This window comes from Macaca mulatta, chromosome 18 (assembly GCF_049350105.2).
Source record: "Macaca mulatta isolate MMU2019108-1 chromosome 18, T2T-MMU8v2.0, whole genome shotgun sequence".
Classification (NCBI taxonomy): domain Eukaryota; kingdom Metazoa; phylum Chordata; class Mammalia; order Primates; family Cercopithecidae; genus Macaca; species Macaca mulatta.
The window spans coordinates 44,522,460-44,538,635 of record NC_133423.1 but is presented as its reverse complement, the minus strand read 5'-3'; the positions used below and the strand labels follow the sequence as shown (position 1 = coordinate 44,538,635).

The following is a 16,176-nucleotide window of genomic DNA, read 5'->3' as shown; positions in this document are numbered from 1 at the left end:
AGCTCAGGGCAATAACACAAGGTATCTCTGGTCTAGCATAAAAATTGTTTGCCTGCTGGCCGGGCGGGGTGGCTCAAGCCTGTAATCCCAGCACTTTGGGAGGCCGAGACAGGCGGGTCACGAGGTCAGGAGATCGAGACCATCCTGGCTAACACGGTGAAACCCCGTCACTACTAAAAAATACAAAAAAACTAGCCGGGCGAGGTGGCGGGCACCTGTAGTCCCAGCTACTCGGGAGGCTGAGGCAGGAGAATGGCGTAAACCCAGGAGGCGGAGCTTGCAGTGAGCTGAGATCCGGCCACTGCACTCCAGCCTGGGCGACAAAGCGAGACTCCGTCTCCAAAAAAAAAAAAAAAAAATTGTTTGCCTGCTATGCAAAGGCCAAAAAAAACAAAACAAAACCCCCCATCCACAACTGCTAAAACGCTTCCCTGCCCGCACTGACTAGTCAAAAAAACCAGAATGGCAAATAAAAAATTCATTACTAAAAATTCAAGGCCACTTGGAGATTGTTTTTTCTTATACAATTCAGCTAGTCCTAGCTAAAAATGTAAGCATTTAAATATTTAACATTAAACTCATTTGAAACTGAAAAAAGGGAAAAAAGGGGTTGGGGAGGTGGGATGAGAGGTTTTTAAAAAATCCAAACTGCTATTTACTGAAACTTTTGGTTCACAGCCATAATAAGATTACCTATTCTATAAGTTGACCCAGTTGAGCAGGTCCCATTTTCTCAGAAATACAATTTGAATCCAGTAACTGTCTTTTATAAACCAGCAAGTCTGTATTACTATCGTATGACTAAAATTCTAAAATAAAAGCTATGTTTGTATATGTGTATGTTTAGGTGTGTTTACACATATGTACATATATTATGTTGTATGTTGTGTCTACATAGTAAAATCTGGTATAGTTGGCCACAAATCCAAGGAATTCTATTCATGTTGGCTCAGATAAATGAGGGCTAATATAAAATATATAGTAATTAACACAAATGCCTTTTAGTTCATATAACTTAAGTAAACATTTGATAAGCTGGTTTTAAAATAATTGGTAAATCAAAAATAAGTGACTTTAAAATTTTTGCCTGAATTAATATACTACTCAGTTTTATATTTGTCTCTGTTAGACATTTTAAGGTCATAAAACTATAAACTCAACTTAAAAACAGAATGATCTTTGTATAACTGTAAGTTGGACTAATTTAGTATTACTGATTTAATGAAAACAGCTGTATCCTCTGAGTTACTGGCAAAATACCCACGTATTTCATTTTTATGGTTCTTAATTGAACACGATATTCACAGGTAATAAAAATGCTTAACAGGAAAATCACTTGAAATGATTAGTTATGTCTAGTATCTGTTTTTATAAGTAATCTAAGAATAACTGTTAAAAATGAATTGGATGGGTATACATGGGATAAGCAAGGGTGAGACACGGTGGTATGCATCTATAGTTCCAGATATACTCAGGAAACGGAGGCAGAGGATTGAGTTTGAGGATGGAGTGTGTACAATTGTGCCTGTGAATAGTCACTGAACTCCAGCCTAAGTAATACAGCAAGACCTTGTCTCTAAAAAACAAACCAAAAGAATGTTTTTAAAAATAGGATGTTAATGAACTTTTCATGTATTTGAAATCTTATAAATTAACATTCATTAAATGGATCATTTCCAAATAAAATAAAAACCAATACATAAATTGTTGAAAATATTAGTTTGTTCTTGGCTTCCTAAATTATAGAAAGACTAAATATATTTGGGTCCATTAATACACAAAGTTATAAGGAAACATGTTTCTAAAAATTATAAAATGGTTCTCATCTATAAAATGCTGATATAACAGTTCAAAATTTTGCTTCCTAGGTTTTCACTAAAAATTAAGGTTAATAAGAGTTAAAATTGGAAAATAAAGAATTCCATATATAAAGTGTACTAAAAAAGATACGTTTTGATGAAAAAAGTTATAAGGTATAAAAATTGTTTTTTATTGGGAAAAAATAGTTGTTTAAATTCAGAGTTTATTAGAGGTTGTTTCAAATATGGAAACAAGACAGAAAGGAACCACTAAATAGGAGAAGAAGAGAAATATGAAGGAAGTTAATGGGTGTGAGAATGTACCTTTGGTAAGGAAGGTTACAAAGTTAACAGAATAATTCTGTATGAGTCTTGCACAGTAAATTTTTGTCCTAAAGCAGGATGACCAGTTGTTTAAGGGGAAGTATAAAACAAAGCAGAAAGTTTAAGCATGTCACTGAAGGTCTGTGCAGGTCACGAAAGGTTCATGAAGGACATATTTATGAAAGGAGTTTTGTGTGTAATTAAGTTGGCTATAGGTTAGAATGCAATCATAAGATATTAAGCTTACATATATATTTACACATATGTATACATACAATAACACAGTATATTCTATACATATGCTATGTATTTGTATATACACTATCGTGTAAATGCTATACATGCACATTATATATACACACACACACACACACACACACACACACACACACACAAATACTAAAAATTCGGTCCCCAATGTTAGAACAAGGTTCTTTTTAAGGATCTGGTCTTAATAAGATTGAAAGAGGTTTTAATTTTTTTTTTTTTTGAGACGGAGTCTTGCACTGTTACACAGGCTGGAGTGCAGCACCATTCTTTAGGCTCAACCTCCCAAGTAGCTGGGACTACAGGCGCCTACCACCACGCCGGGCTAATTTTCTGTACTTTTAGTAGAGACAGGGTTTCACCGTGTTAGCCAGGATGGTCTTGATCTCCTGACCTCATGATCCGCTCGCTTTGGCCTCCCAAAGTGCTGGGATTACAGGGTGAGCCACTACGCCTGGCCGAGGTTTTAATTTTTAATTCTAAAATCAGCCATCTTCTAAACCGTAGTTTTAATTTCTGCCATATTTCCTTCTGAGATCCGTTTAATTTCCCCTGGATTCGGGTTAGAAAGGCTTTTTTCATTTAAAATGGTCATTTCATTTCTTGAGGTAGAGTTTTCTTCTTGAAGATCTTGATTTATATCTTACAAGTTCAACCTTTGCTGTATCTTGCTGCACCTTATTTGCAAGTCACACATCATTGCCTTCAGCTTTTTCTGAAGGCAAAAAGATGTACCCTTAAGAAGGTACATCTTTTTGTTTGGCGGGGGTGATAACTCAACTTTTTCATTAGCTCCTGTAACCTTTTTTTCCTCTGGTTCTAACTCTTGCTGTTACGAATTGATACTGAAATGTTCTGTAGAAGGCCTAGAAAAAGCAATGTTTTCCTCCCGTATAACTTGATTCTGAGTTCTTGGCTTTTCTTGTTTGAATTGTTCCACGCAACCAGGACATTTCTCGTAATATTTCCAAGAGCCATGTATTCTACTCAACATACTAGCTTTCTTTGCATTCCTCTATAATAAGGCATACACTCATAACCTTGGAAATACTCTTCCTGTGTCTGATTAAATTCAAGTACCTTTTCATCAGATTCAACTTTCAGAATATCCAAATAGGCTTCCTGTAAGGAAAGGCAGTCACACTGCAAGAGGTTTTTCTTTACCATTTTGGTAACTGGCCTAAGAAAGATTTTATGTTCTATCAAGATAAATTCTTGTGTTTCAGTTTTTTTTTTTTTTTTTTTTTGCTTAGGAAAAATGAAGCTTTGAAAAGATGAAGGTTTTTAAATGTATGTAACTTTCTGTACTGCTTCTGGTCTTTTGGTTATCGTTTTTGTTAAATATTTTACAGTGACCTGTGATTCTGTTTTGAACCCTTTGACATCTTTGACAGCCTTCTCTAGGATCAAGTTCTAAATTAGGTTTTTGACTTAAAATTACCTTTGGAGTTTTCCACTCGGGCCTCTGGAAAGCCTCAGAGTATGTGTATGCCATCTGGTAGAGAAGTTAGCTAATTAGGCTTGTTTGATGTATTAAATTGTATGAAAAGCATTGTCTAATGATGTAATACTAGACACAGTTACATTTACGAGTATGTTATTGATATGAGTGTTCCAAAATTGTATAATGCCGTTAGAAATCTATCATCAGTCATAATTCTGATTATGCTGTTTGCCACAAAAATAACCAAAACTACTTGTCTATTTTTGGTTATGGTAAACTCTCATCAGATTTTTAATCATGGTTATTCTAAGTTTTTGTCATTCCCAGTTATTGCTTTTTCTCTAAAAGTATTTGCAATCAGATTCATGAAAAAGATGCTAGCACATTTTAAATACAGGTTACTAATAACTTTAATGCCAATGGACTAAATATTTTTTCAGAACTTGAATGGGTCCATGTAACTACTAGTTAAGATCAACCACAACAAAAAAGTTACATGAGACTGAGTAACTGAAGATGTTTGTAACTTTTATGTGAAGCATTATTGGTTTTTTACTTAAATGTTTTGTTTTTCATATTAAAGGAAATTATCTCATGCTATCTATAGTTTACAGCAATTTGGAATACTTTTGTGAACAAAGGTGGAAATATTTGCTTTTCCTTTCTTCTTGATTCCTCCAATTTGGAAACTGAGTATTCATTTGTTTTTGTTTTTGAGACAGAGTCTTGCTCTGTTGTCCTGGCTGGAGGGCAATGGCACGATGTTGGCTCAATGCAACTTCTGCCTCCAGGGTTCAAGCAATTCTCCTGCCTCAGCCTCCCAAGTAGCTGGGACTACAGGCATGCACCACCACGCCTAGCTAATTTTTGTATTTTTTAGAAGATACGGTGGCTGGGCGGGGAGGTTTCACCATGTTGGCCAGGCTGGTTTCAAACTCCTGACCTCAGGTGATCCACCCATCTTGGCCTCCCAAAGGGCTGGGATTACAGGCATGAGCCACTGTGCCCAGCCTATTTGTGAGTATTCTTAAGGCAATATGATTTGCTTAAGTTAAATAAAAATCTGCTCTCATTATAACAGGATACAACTGGAAACACTGGTTGTATTACCAAGACTTTGACTGAAATGTCGTATTTGATAATCTGTAGAATGCCTGGCTTCAATGTTCTCAGCATTACACTGAATTAAAAACTGTCATCTCCTGGCAGGCCCAGGAACCTTAAAACTATAGGTAAAATCTAAGTCTACCTTGATTTAGTTTCCTAGCCTCAAGGAGGTTTTTAAATCTGAGATTACTGTGACCATACTACTATTCTTGCAGACAAAATCTGATAAATTTTACAAATCTGTTTTATTCTGAGTATCTTCGGTAAAAATCTGGATAACTTTATGTTTCTGAAGGAAGCTATATGTACCTGTTATTAGATCGCAGCTCTGTACTCTGTTTTGAAACTCCTGTTATCCACCTGCAGACCGGATTTGCTCCTGAACTCTCCTAATTTCCTTCAACATTTGGCTATAACTCTCTAAGAAAAAAAAAAACAAACAAACAATTCCCATGCTCTGAGGCCTATAAGCTAAGATGTGATGAATTTTTAAAGGAGCAAGTCTCATGGTGATGTATGGGTCACACAAAAGTTCACCACACCAACCAATGCCACAGCTAGAGACATTCAAACTGCAAACCAGGACAAAAAGTTGATGATTTCAGGCTGTAGACATTTTCCCCAAGACATCAGAGCAAGAATCGTATTATAATTTGATTTATTCAATTGGTTGCCTTTAAGCCTAGATTCAGGGCTCAAAACCATTATGCAAACTGGGATTGTTACATTACTATTAATTTTACTTTGTATATTTCCTTTTTAAACTTTTTATCTGTTATTTGTCAAATTTTTTTGCAGAAGAAGTACAATTCCTAACAAATAATGCTAGAGCCCAGCACTCTGAGGGGACAACGAGAGACTAAGGAAAAAAATTTAAAAACTTAATAATAGACTCCAGGTGGACTTAGCCTGAGTGCCACTCCCTTCAAGCCTCCCTGCACTCAAAGGTGGCTAAAAGGGTTTTAACACTGACTTTTAGTTGCCAATCACTCCTGCCAATGCAGGATGCACGACCAGACCAATAATCTGGGAAAGGTCTATTCTGTCACCAAGGGACAACCAAAGCCTAACTACAAGATGACTGATCATAGATACTTTTGGAAAAATATATTGATCAAGAGAGGGAAAGGTGAAAGCTATTAGAATCAAGACGGAGTCATGTTTCCAAAAGCCCTGACAAATGGAGCCAGGGAAGTCCATGAAGAGAGGGTTCTTACACACTACCTCAAAGACCCAGAAGAAACCACGCCAGCTTGCACGAACACTATTCCCAACCTTACACAGAAAATACTTTTGCGACACCTGCCTAGAAGCTCATTGTCCAACCCCGAACTGGCAGCATCCTTGTTATTAATCCTTGTAGCCAAGAACTATTATTTCAAGAGAATTATATAATCTTTATCTGTCCTTTAAAAACCTGTCTTACTTTACCTTCCCGAATACACACAGTTTACTACAGCATGCATATTGACTTCACAATGCCCTATTCCCAAATTAACATCATTTTCTTTTAGAAAGCCTCTGTTACTTAGGTTGACAGTTATTACACCTGAAGACTAAATGCTAACTGATCAATAAAATTCTTTGGTTCTACTGTATACTTTTATTTGGGGACATCTGTTCCAAACACACTAATTATAGTACACTCACTTTTTAATATAGACAGTATACATTTTTTAAAATCACACAAAAAGTATGTCTAAAATTTTTATATTTAATTTCAAACACCAAACTTAAATAGACCAATAACACAGATCTTCCGTGGTCCACAAATCATGGTAAAAAACTTTGTTTTCATATGCCCATTATGGCTTGCTGACTGGCTTACTGCATTTTAGATTTTCCTTATGATTTTAGTAGCTTTCTCTAATGGAATGTGCTGAGTGAAGCTTCAAACATTTTCCATTGAACATACACAGATATCCAAATAAAGACTGGAAAAAATATACACCAAACAGTCATTTTCTCTGGTTGTTGGAATCTGGGTGATTTTTTAAAGTCCCATCCACTGTGCTGCCAGTAAAAGACCACAAAATATTTTTGTGTATTTACAGGAACGTGATAATCAAAAGTTGTTGTGGGACCATTCAAGATGAGTGCAGGGAAGGGAAGCCCATTTAAACATATATTCAAGGAAAAATAAATTAAGTTACCTGAACATTTGGGTAGAAATACTGAGCACTGCTATGGTCTGTCTCCCAAACTGTCCCTCAAATGCATCATGAGATTTTATCTTCATTGTGGTGGTGGTTGAGAGCTGGGGCCTAGTGGGAGATGTTTGGTTCACGGAGGCAGATACCTCATGAATGGCTTGGTGCTGCTCTTGCAATGAGTTCTCACTCTCTCAAGACTAGATTAGTCCCCATGAGTGGGCTGTTAAAAAGAGACTTGTTTGGTTGTTGTTAAAAAGTGGGTCGTTTGCACTTCTGCTTCCCCTTTGCCCTTCTCCATCAAGTTATGAACCAGCAGCAAAGCCCTTGCCAGAAGCCAGGGTCATGCCCTTGAACTTCCCAGCCTGTAGAACTGTGAGCTTTTTTCATAAGTGATCCTGCCTCAGATATCCTGTTATAGTAACATAAAACAGACTAAGGCACACAAAAGCTGAGGACTGATGTCAACTCCACTTTTAAGGGCTACCAAACACAGCCACATCACCAAAGAGAAGCTCACTTCCTGACCTCCTTAGAAGCTGAAACTTGACTCTCCGGGCAAGATAACTGTTGTCTTTTAAAAATTTCAGCATCAAAGTTAAAACATACCTTGATCAGTCAACCAAATTACTGCTAAACCAGTACTGGGAAGCTTCCTAAAGCACTCCAAGCTTCTAACAACAGCCAGCATGAAGTAAAGCAGATAGCATCTTTGCATTTAAGAAGTCAAAGAAAGGTTTTGGAAATGACATTAACGTAAATGTTCACATTAAGAGAAAAAGGTTTCCCTGAATTGAATGATTCTTTCTACTTTCTAGTGCTGGACAGGATAGGCTCAGACTTAGAGTGTTAACTTCCAGTCATGTGATAATGGCCAGGAGCAACCACAATGCTTAACCTTTAGATAGAAAACACATTCCTTTGCTTTTGTCTTCCTTATGTATGTTAGATTAGGCTTCTATTCAATCCTCTATGAGTTAAAACATTTAGAACCAAATAGGCCATTCTATTGAGACCCAGCTTGAGCACTCTTCAGCTTCTCCACATTTTCCATTATTTGCTGGCAAACTAGTACAGTAACCTGTTAAATACAAAGCAAGGGTGTGGTAGATTGACTGCATTTAAGGCTCCAATTCTTCACCCCTCCTGTGTTCTCTCCCTTGGTCTAATAACTCTGTAGTGCCTTCTCACACTGGGTTTAGCCATGTGGCTTGTTTCTGGTGAATGCTGGTTAGCATGAAGCATGCAGACGTGAAAGGGAATTATGGGATTGGGCTTGGTTGTTACTGCCTTCTACAACCTCCACAAAAACATGCTTGTTTAATGGAGGATAGGAGGCACATGGAAAAATGCCAAGTCTTTCCAGTTGAGGCCAATTCCCTCACGAACGAGGAAAGAGTACAACTGTTCCAGAGACACCTAACCAAAATCACTTATCTAATTCATAAACTCTTTATTGCTGCACACCACTGGGTTTTTGTGGTTGCTACAAGTTACTTTTGTGGCAACAATTGCTCCAGTATGTTTTATGTGACATTTATGAATTTGACATCTTACTTGCAAACTTTCTTAGAGAAAGATTTGTTAATTAGCAGAGTAACCTTCACCTGGTATTCTGTAGACTGTGCAGATTCAGTAATCCGATATTGAGTACCCATTTTGAGCTGAATGATCTCTCAAGTGCTCTCACTTAATTATCATAACTACCCTGAAAACTAACTTCATTTTAGGAAACTGGAGGAAATGAAGAACTTTAAGGCAGACTGATGAAAAGATTTATCTAAAGTCACATAAATTGGCACAGTCAGGGTCCAAACCCCAGGCCTCTGATTCTGAGTCAAATTGCATTTTCCATTACATCGGAAATGACCAAGGATTAAAATTAGCAGAATGTTATTCTGTCCAGCCATTAAAATCCAAAAAACTTTTGTTCTAAGTAGGCAATTTTCATTCCATTATCCAAGATAACTGACTGTATAAGACTGTTTGCTTCAAGCGTTCCATCCTTAGTATTCTTGTTAAAAATGGCCTTTAAGATATTGCTATTCCCAGTCAAGAAATACCCAGACAACTAAAAAGACTCAAGTCATGTAAATCATCCATTTCCCAGTTTAATCTTGAAGTGAAATTTATGTTCAATATCCCTCTCCAGCCAGTCACTATGTAAATTTTGAATTAAGACATTACTTTGTGGCAATATTGGTTAGAAAAAAAGCACATCCGCCTTTACAATGGTCACATAACAAATGCGGAAAGAGTGGCTATAAAAAAATAACGCACCCACCTTCAATCAAACGCAATCTTTTAAAGAATACAAACAAGCCAGATTCTCAGATATCTCTCCCTTTTGCAATTTTGATTCTGAAAAAAATATTTAAAGGAATCAATTAGGTATTCTAAAAGAAGGCAGTTTTCTAGGAGTTTCTTTAATTATGGGGGTTAGGCGTAGAGAGATAAAAATGGGAAGCAGTGCATAGGTAGTATGAAGTAGACATTTTGGCAAATAAAAATTGCACCGTATGACATGTCACATAGAAATTGTTAAAGACTTTGAATCCTAAAATTTAGTTTACTAAATGTAGCTTTTTATATTTTATATATTTTACCAACAAATAATTATGTTAAATTTAAGCATCTGAATCCTGAAACGATAAAGAACAGGAAAATAATGACTAAGCTAATAACTACACCTTCGGAGTATAAAATGTTGTCAGTGGTTTTCATTTTAGAATTAAAAATTTGAATTTCCCTTTGCCTACAAGTGTTAAGTAACTTGCAACAGCAAATTCCCCCATTAACAACTTCAAAGCATAGCAAGAATCCACAGTGGTTTACAGGCCACTAATTCTTTCACAGATGAAAGCATTCAATTATCTCTATAAAATTCAATTCCTTAGAATATGTGTTTGTGATTGACAATATACATTTTTAAATGTGGTGATAACACATGCTATTATTCATGATTTAAAAGTTGAAACTTTGATTTAACATGATTTAAAAGAAGTAACTTGTGGTTCTTGGGTAAAACACACACTAATATGTTTTTTTCAATATAAAAGAGCAACCTAGACATTCCTATAAAACATTTTTATTCCAGGTGGTAAGCTAGGCTTAAATTTTCACTTTTCAGCCAAGTGCGATGGTTCACGTCTGTCATTCCAGCACTTTGGAAGGCCGAGGCAGGCAAATCACCTGAGGTCAGGAGTTCAAGACCAGCCTGGCAAACATGGTGAAACCCCGTCTCCACTAAACATACAAAAAGTAGCCACGCATGGTGGTGTGCACCTGTAATCCTGGCTACTCAGGAGACTAAGGCAGGAGAATCACTTGAACCTGGGAGGAGGAGGCTGCAGTGAGCCAAGATTGCGCCATTACACCCCAGTCTGGGCAACAGAGCAAGACTCTCCGTCTCAAAAAAAAAAAAAAATCATTTTTCCCACAGCAGCACATTTTTAAACAGCAAACCATTTAGAAGTGAGTCATCGTTTGTATTAAAACCTTATTTACATGGTACTTATATTTTAAGTAGTTTGATCAGATACTGCCACAATATAGTTTAGAGATAAGGCCTCTCATGAAGGAAAACTTTACAACATTTAAAATCAGAGCAAATGAATTTCTTAAGTTCATGATATGTACTCTCAATGGAGAATCGCTGTTGGGCAGTGGTTAAGGCCTCTGATTTACTACTTATCAGAAAAATCCACATACACACAAAACTCTGCTAAAATTCCAATGGCTTCTCTAGATGAATAATCTTTGGCTGTGAGCAAAAAAGTTAACTACGTTTCACTTAATACACATACACACACACACACACACACATACATACACACACACTAGGGTGTATATGCAGCAACTTCCTCATCCTCATTCCACATGTAGCCCATTCTTGGCTGGGTTATGGCTTGTAATCTCAGAACCACTGCCCCCAAAATGACTGCTCAGTAGCACAATCTCACTGTAAACTATGGAACCCAAACTATACAGCTATCCTTGGCTTTTAACTCCAAGCTATCTAGGCCTTGTGATTTTATGTGGGCTTCACAGCAGAACCTACCCAGCTTGTGGTTATCGATTTTCTGCTCACCACGTAAGCAGTAGCTCAGTAATACTGTCCAGTTTTCATGCATATCCAGACACACAGGTGAGAGTTCTGTTCCAAGATCTCATTTTGACCTCCTTCAAAGGTCTTCTCCAGCTCTCCAAATTGAATGTATTCTTCAACCCGGGGCTTAAACTGTACTCTGCCCATCTTCTTCCTGGACCAAACTGTTCAGAAGTTAACTTCTTTTTCTTGTCATCACATCTCCTTCCTAAACTACTTTAGAACTTAAGTAATTTTATTTTCACGTAACACTTAGAAAGGTGCAGAGGCAGCCAACAAAACTACTGAAGACAGACTGTAAAAACTGGCAAATCTCCATCTCAAATTCCATTTATTCTATAACCAATAAAGTCATGCAGCTTGGACTGGGGCACAGTAATACATTCTGTTCTCATGTAGCTTCCTAAAGAGCTTGCTTAGTCTATTGTTCATTTATCACTGAACCTGTTATCTGCTATGTCTGATTCAATGTTCTTGCCTTCTATTAATGTCATTTTAAGAATTACTGCATGTCTCACTATGGCAAAATAGCATGACATTTGTTTTACAAAATCAGTTAAACCAATTCTACAAATATTTCCATACCCATTTATAGCAGCAGAAGATAATTTTTATGTGCAAATTAGCTTTTTGGGTTTTTCTATTCCTATATTTGTAAACTTGTAATTTTTAGGTTGGGCTTACTGTATATTTTGATGAAAAGGGTGACTCTGTCAAAGGGGAAGCTAGATAACTGTATGTTGCAAACATGTTCATGAACACATTCTTCATCCAAACTTAGACAAACCTGGAGCTTACAATAATTGCATTGGATGACATCAGTTTGATACTGATATGCCTGCTTCCTGCACTAAGAGGCTTTCAATCTATTTTGAAGAGGGAAAAAATATGTCAAGTGGGGAGAAGCCCAAACACAGACCTTAATACTTCTCTCATACTCTTCAGCCACTTGATGAACATGTGGAATTATGGATGCTAGGGCCATTAGAAAAATCTCCTGATACAGATCAGTGTCACTACTTCAAGCTAAGCCGTGGCAGGCAATGCAAGGGTGAGGTGACAATGTAGAAGGATCTCCTCTAGTTATCCCTCAATGTTGTTGTTCAATGTTGGGAGGTCCCTTTTAGATTGTTTATATAGTGGCAGGTGGTAGCAATTATAGTAAATCTTCTTGGGTTTCCTCGTAATAAACAAGTGTTGATAAAACTGTACCAGTCCCAGGGCTATCCAATGCCATGCAGAATAGTGTATTTTAGCATTTGAGGTCCCTTTTTGTTGCATACTAAAGCATGTTTAAAATGGTTTGCAGAAAACAGTCTGCTAACCAGAAAAATACTGATTCATCCACAGAACTGAATTCTTGCAAGGCACAGAGGAAGAGTGGCTGACCTAAATATTTCTCATTTTTAAAATTATTTCATATGATTATATGAGATTATATCTTATCTAGCATTTTTCAATGGAGCCTTAAAAATGTTATTTTGTTAAAAATATATTTTAGCAAATTTCAACTCTGAAGATTTTTTTTTACAGCATAGATCTTATGTATTAGAGCACTAATGTGGCATAGGCAAACTCTAAAATAAATAAAAATGTATAAATAGCACTGTGCAGTGTGTGGTGTGTGCCTGTTATGGGGCAATATTAAGTAGTATAAATTTATCTGCCGGGGGATAGGATAATCTTTTACATAACACCAAATTAAAAAAACAAAAACATGCACTCTTAAAATCATAACGTCCATATGTGAAATACACTTTTTTTGGTTTCCATATAATTTAGGGAGTGAACACCAAAATGTAATCCCATATAAAAAAAGATCAGTTTAAATAAAAATTAGAACAATTAAAAATTAGTCCCATAGTAACATGGTAAATAACTCAAATGGCTTTCTTTTAATGCTAGGAAAACTGTCCACCTTTCAACGGTGACAGGGCTGTTAACACAGGTAAGAGCAAACAAGGTAAAAAGTGAAAGCACATACAGATGATGCACACAAATATATATAAAAACTGACCAGAAATCACAGGACATGTCAGCAATGTTTTCTTAAGCAGAACTTTTTTTGTACTTTAAATAGACTAAAATATTTGGTGTAGGTGGGGGAAGGACAGCAGTATTCAACAATCTTAACTTGAAAACCAGCTGTAATAAAGCCTCAGCTCATTGTTTAATAAAAATAAAAAAGGAACCACATCATACTTTTGACAGTAATAGAACAAAAGCTTACAAAGAACATATTTAATATCTCCATCACAGTGCACCAAGGATGCAGCCACTGAGGACTATCAGAGGGAAACAAGGAACAGGGTCTGCATCCATCATATTGCGTTACAAAATTAATGCCATCAGAGAAAAAAATCTCACCTCACGTGCTCAGTGTTCTAGCTGGTAAGCACCTTATGAGTATGAGGCTAGAATTGAGAGAAACTGCTCAGTCTGCATCAGGACACCCAATTCCTTCACTTGCCATTGGCTGATGCATTTAATCATTTCAACACAACATTCACGGAGAAATACACCACCACATTCTGGCTTCTTGAGCAGGACAGACTGGGAAATGCAGTAGACGCCAGAGCATCAAAGGCCACGTATTTCCTCACAAGAAATCTGCAACTACAATTGGTTTCCTTTTACTATGAAAAATGTAAATTTCAGATTAAGTTTAACCCCGTAAGGACACATGATTTGTACTTACATATACACATAGGTTCAGAAGAACTTACTATCTAGTTGGCCTCTTCTCTGTTTCATTAAAACATCAGTTACCTTTGCTGGATCACGAAGTGTGAGTCTCACCACCATGCTGGTACCTTCAGCGATTACCTGTGTTATAAATCTCATGTTCCATTCACAGTAGTAAGTGCCAATAAGTATCAGAAATGTTGACAGTCATAGTGCAGCTGAGTTTAGAAGCAACTATGACAACATAAGGAAGTGAGGGTAAGTCACGAGAACACCTAAGGTGGTCAGCTCCTTCAGGTGTGCCTGGGACTTGCTTGGGTTTAGCACTGAAAAGTCCCACATCTGGGGAAACCCTCAGTCCCAGGCACATACTCACTCTTTCCTTAATATCACTAGAGAAAAGGTAAGAACTTTCAAGGGCATGAGGCTACCTTTAAGGGCATCAGTCCCCAAAATATTTTTACATCACTAGCTAATGGCTAGTTCCTCCAAGCTTGCTAAAAGGCTAGGAAGTCCAGAAATACCTTACTTAAAGGTGTTAACTTTAAGAAGAGTTTGCAGTAATCAAGCAAATTAGTGAGCAGTGTATAAAAGCTCACTCTTGAAACCTGTTTTCAGACATATCTTCTAAAGGTTCTCCTAGCTTTGTCCGGTTCTATAGTATTATACTGTATTCTCTTTTTGCAATTAATCCAGTTTTGTATGTCTTTTTTTTTTTTTTTAGGTGAAAATATTCTATGCCAACTGTTTTCCACAGTCTTGCATTATATATTGAAACAAAGACTGCCAGCTGGAGAGACAGCCCTCTGATTACAAAGGCCCAGAATGTTACTTTTAACTGTGCTCCACCAGGAGGTCTGGCCTTGGGAAAAGATGGTGAAAGTAATATTCTCAGATATGAACATTTTTTATTCTGCCTACAATGCTGTGATCTAGTTCAACAACTGCAGAACTGTTTTCATCTTAATCTCTGTAGTTTTTCTTTCTTTACTCTTTTGTATAAAAGGTTAGTGGCACAGCTTCACTATCACTAATAAAAAGATACAAGTATGCCTTTAAAGTCAGGGTTGGAAAAGCAAAAATGAGGCGTGAGGTTAAACTGGTCTAAGAAAGTACTAATTTGGGTTCTGCATTTTGTCAAACAGTTAAAGGTTTTTTAAAAAATTCAAAACTCATGCATGTTACCTACTTGTTACGTGTGAATTATTTCTCACAATTTTAATTAATCTGTGTGTATATCAGTTATATAAAGGAATGGATTTCCACATTCTTAAAGCAGGAACCTATATTCACCAGAAAAGGACCCTATTGTTTCTCACCAAATTTTGTTTCAGCTTGAACAATTCAACACTGGAAATAGTAAGAGTGGCAAACAAATGTTTTCTTAGGGACTTACTGAGAAAAGAAAAACCTTACTGGAAGAACAAAGACTTAGTAAAATTTCTATTGCTACAGACAAATGCTAAAAACCAACTTTACAATAACAGCATTATAAAGGGTAGAACTTAATACAGAACCAGAAATATGGCAAGTTACCTAGTAATTAACATTGTAAAATAGTCAAAAACTTCAAAGCCACAGAGAAAGGAAAACAATTATGAAATGGAAAATATATAATATTTAAGTATTTTTATAATTCTAAGACTTCACTTTTGTCCTTAAATCAATATATTACGGATTTCATTGTTCAATAAATTACCATCTTTAATTAAAAATAAGAAGTAAATCAAAGAGCATATTTTGGAGCAACTAAGAGCTGTTACTTTTTGGAGGGTAAAAGAGTATTTTTCTTGAAAATTTTTTGAAGAAAAATCTAAAAGCCCTCTATGTTGAGTTAATATACCTTTCTGACCCCCATCATCAATGGCATTATTCCTCCAAGGGACTCTTAACATCTAAGCAACAGTGAAGTTCTGGGTCCATTATGGATCTCATGGCACCAAACCAACTGACACTGAAGTCAAGTTAATATACTCCAGCGAGATCACCTGTGGGTCAAAGATGGCCCAGAGAATCTTGGAAAATCCATTTATGTTGAGCAAAGCTCTGAATCACCTTCAATCAGGCTGTCAAATACAGAAAAATTTGGTCTTGTAGTAGTATTTCCCAGGGTAACTTAAGCAACAAACTTACACCAGAGGAAGAATTAAAGAGGGAGCAATCTAGTATTATCAACAAAAACAACAAAGTTAACCCTAATTTAGTACATCCCAGAGTCCACTGGATGTATAATAATTTAGTAATGGGGTATATGACAGAGCTTTCTTTGATGATAACGAATTCTGGCTGTGA

General features: G+C 36.5%; 1 long non-coding RNA gene across 1 annotated transcript in view; it reads right to left on the bottom strand.

The window, feature by feature from the left end:
* LOC106994498 (uncharacterized) overlaps positions 1 to 11,353 on the bottom strand; it is a 29,055-nt gene extending 17,702 nt beyond the window's left edge. The window contains exons 1-2 of the long non-coding RNA XR_013408161.1: positions 11,152 to 11,353; positions 9,376 to 9,452 (exon numbers count right to left, since the gene is read on the bottom strand). This is a non-coding gene — a long non-coding RNA (uncharacterized LOC106994498). The remainder of the gene's footprint in view (positions 1 to 9,375; positions 9,453 to 11,151) is intronic.
* Between the last annotated feature and the right edge of the window lie 4,823 nt (positions 11,354 to 16,176).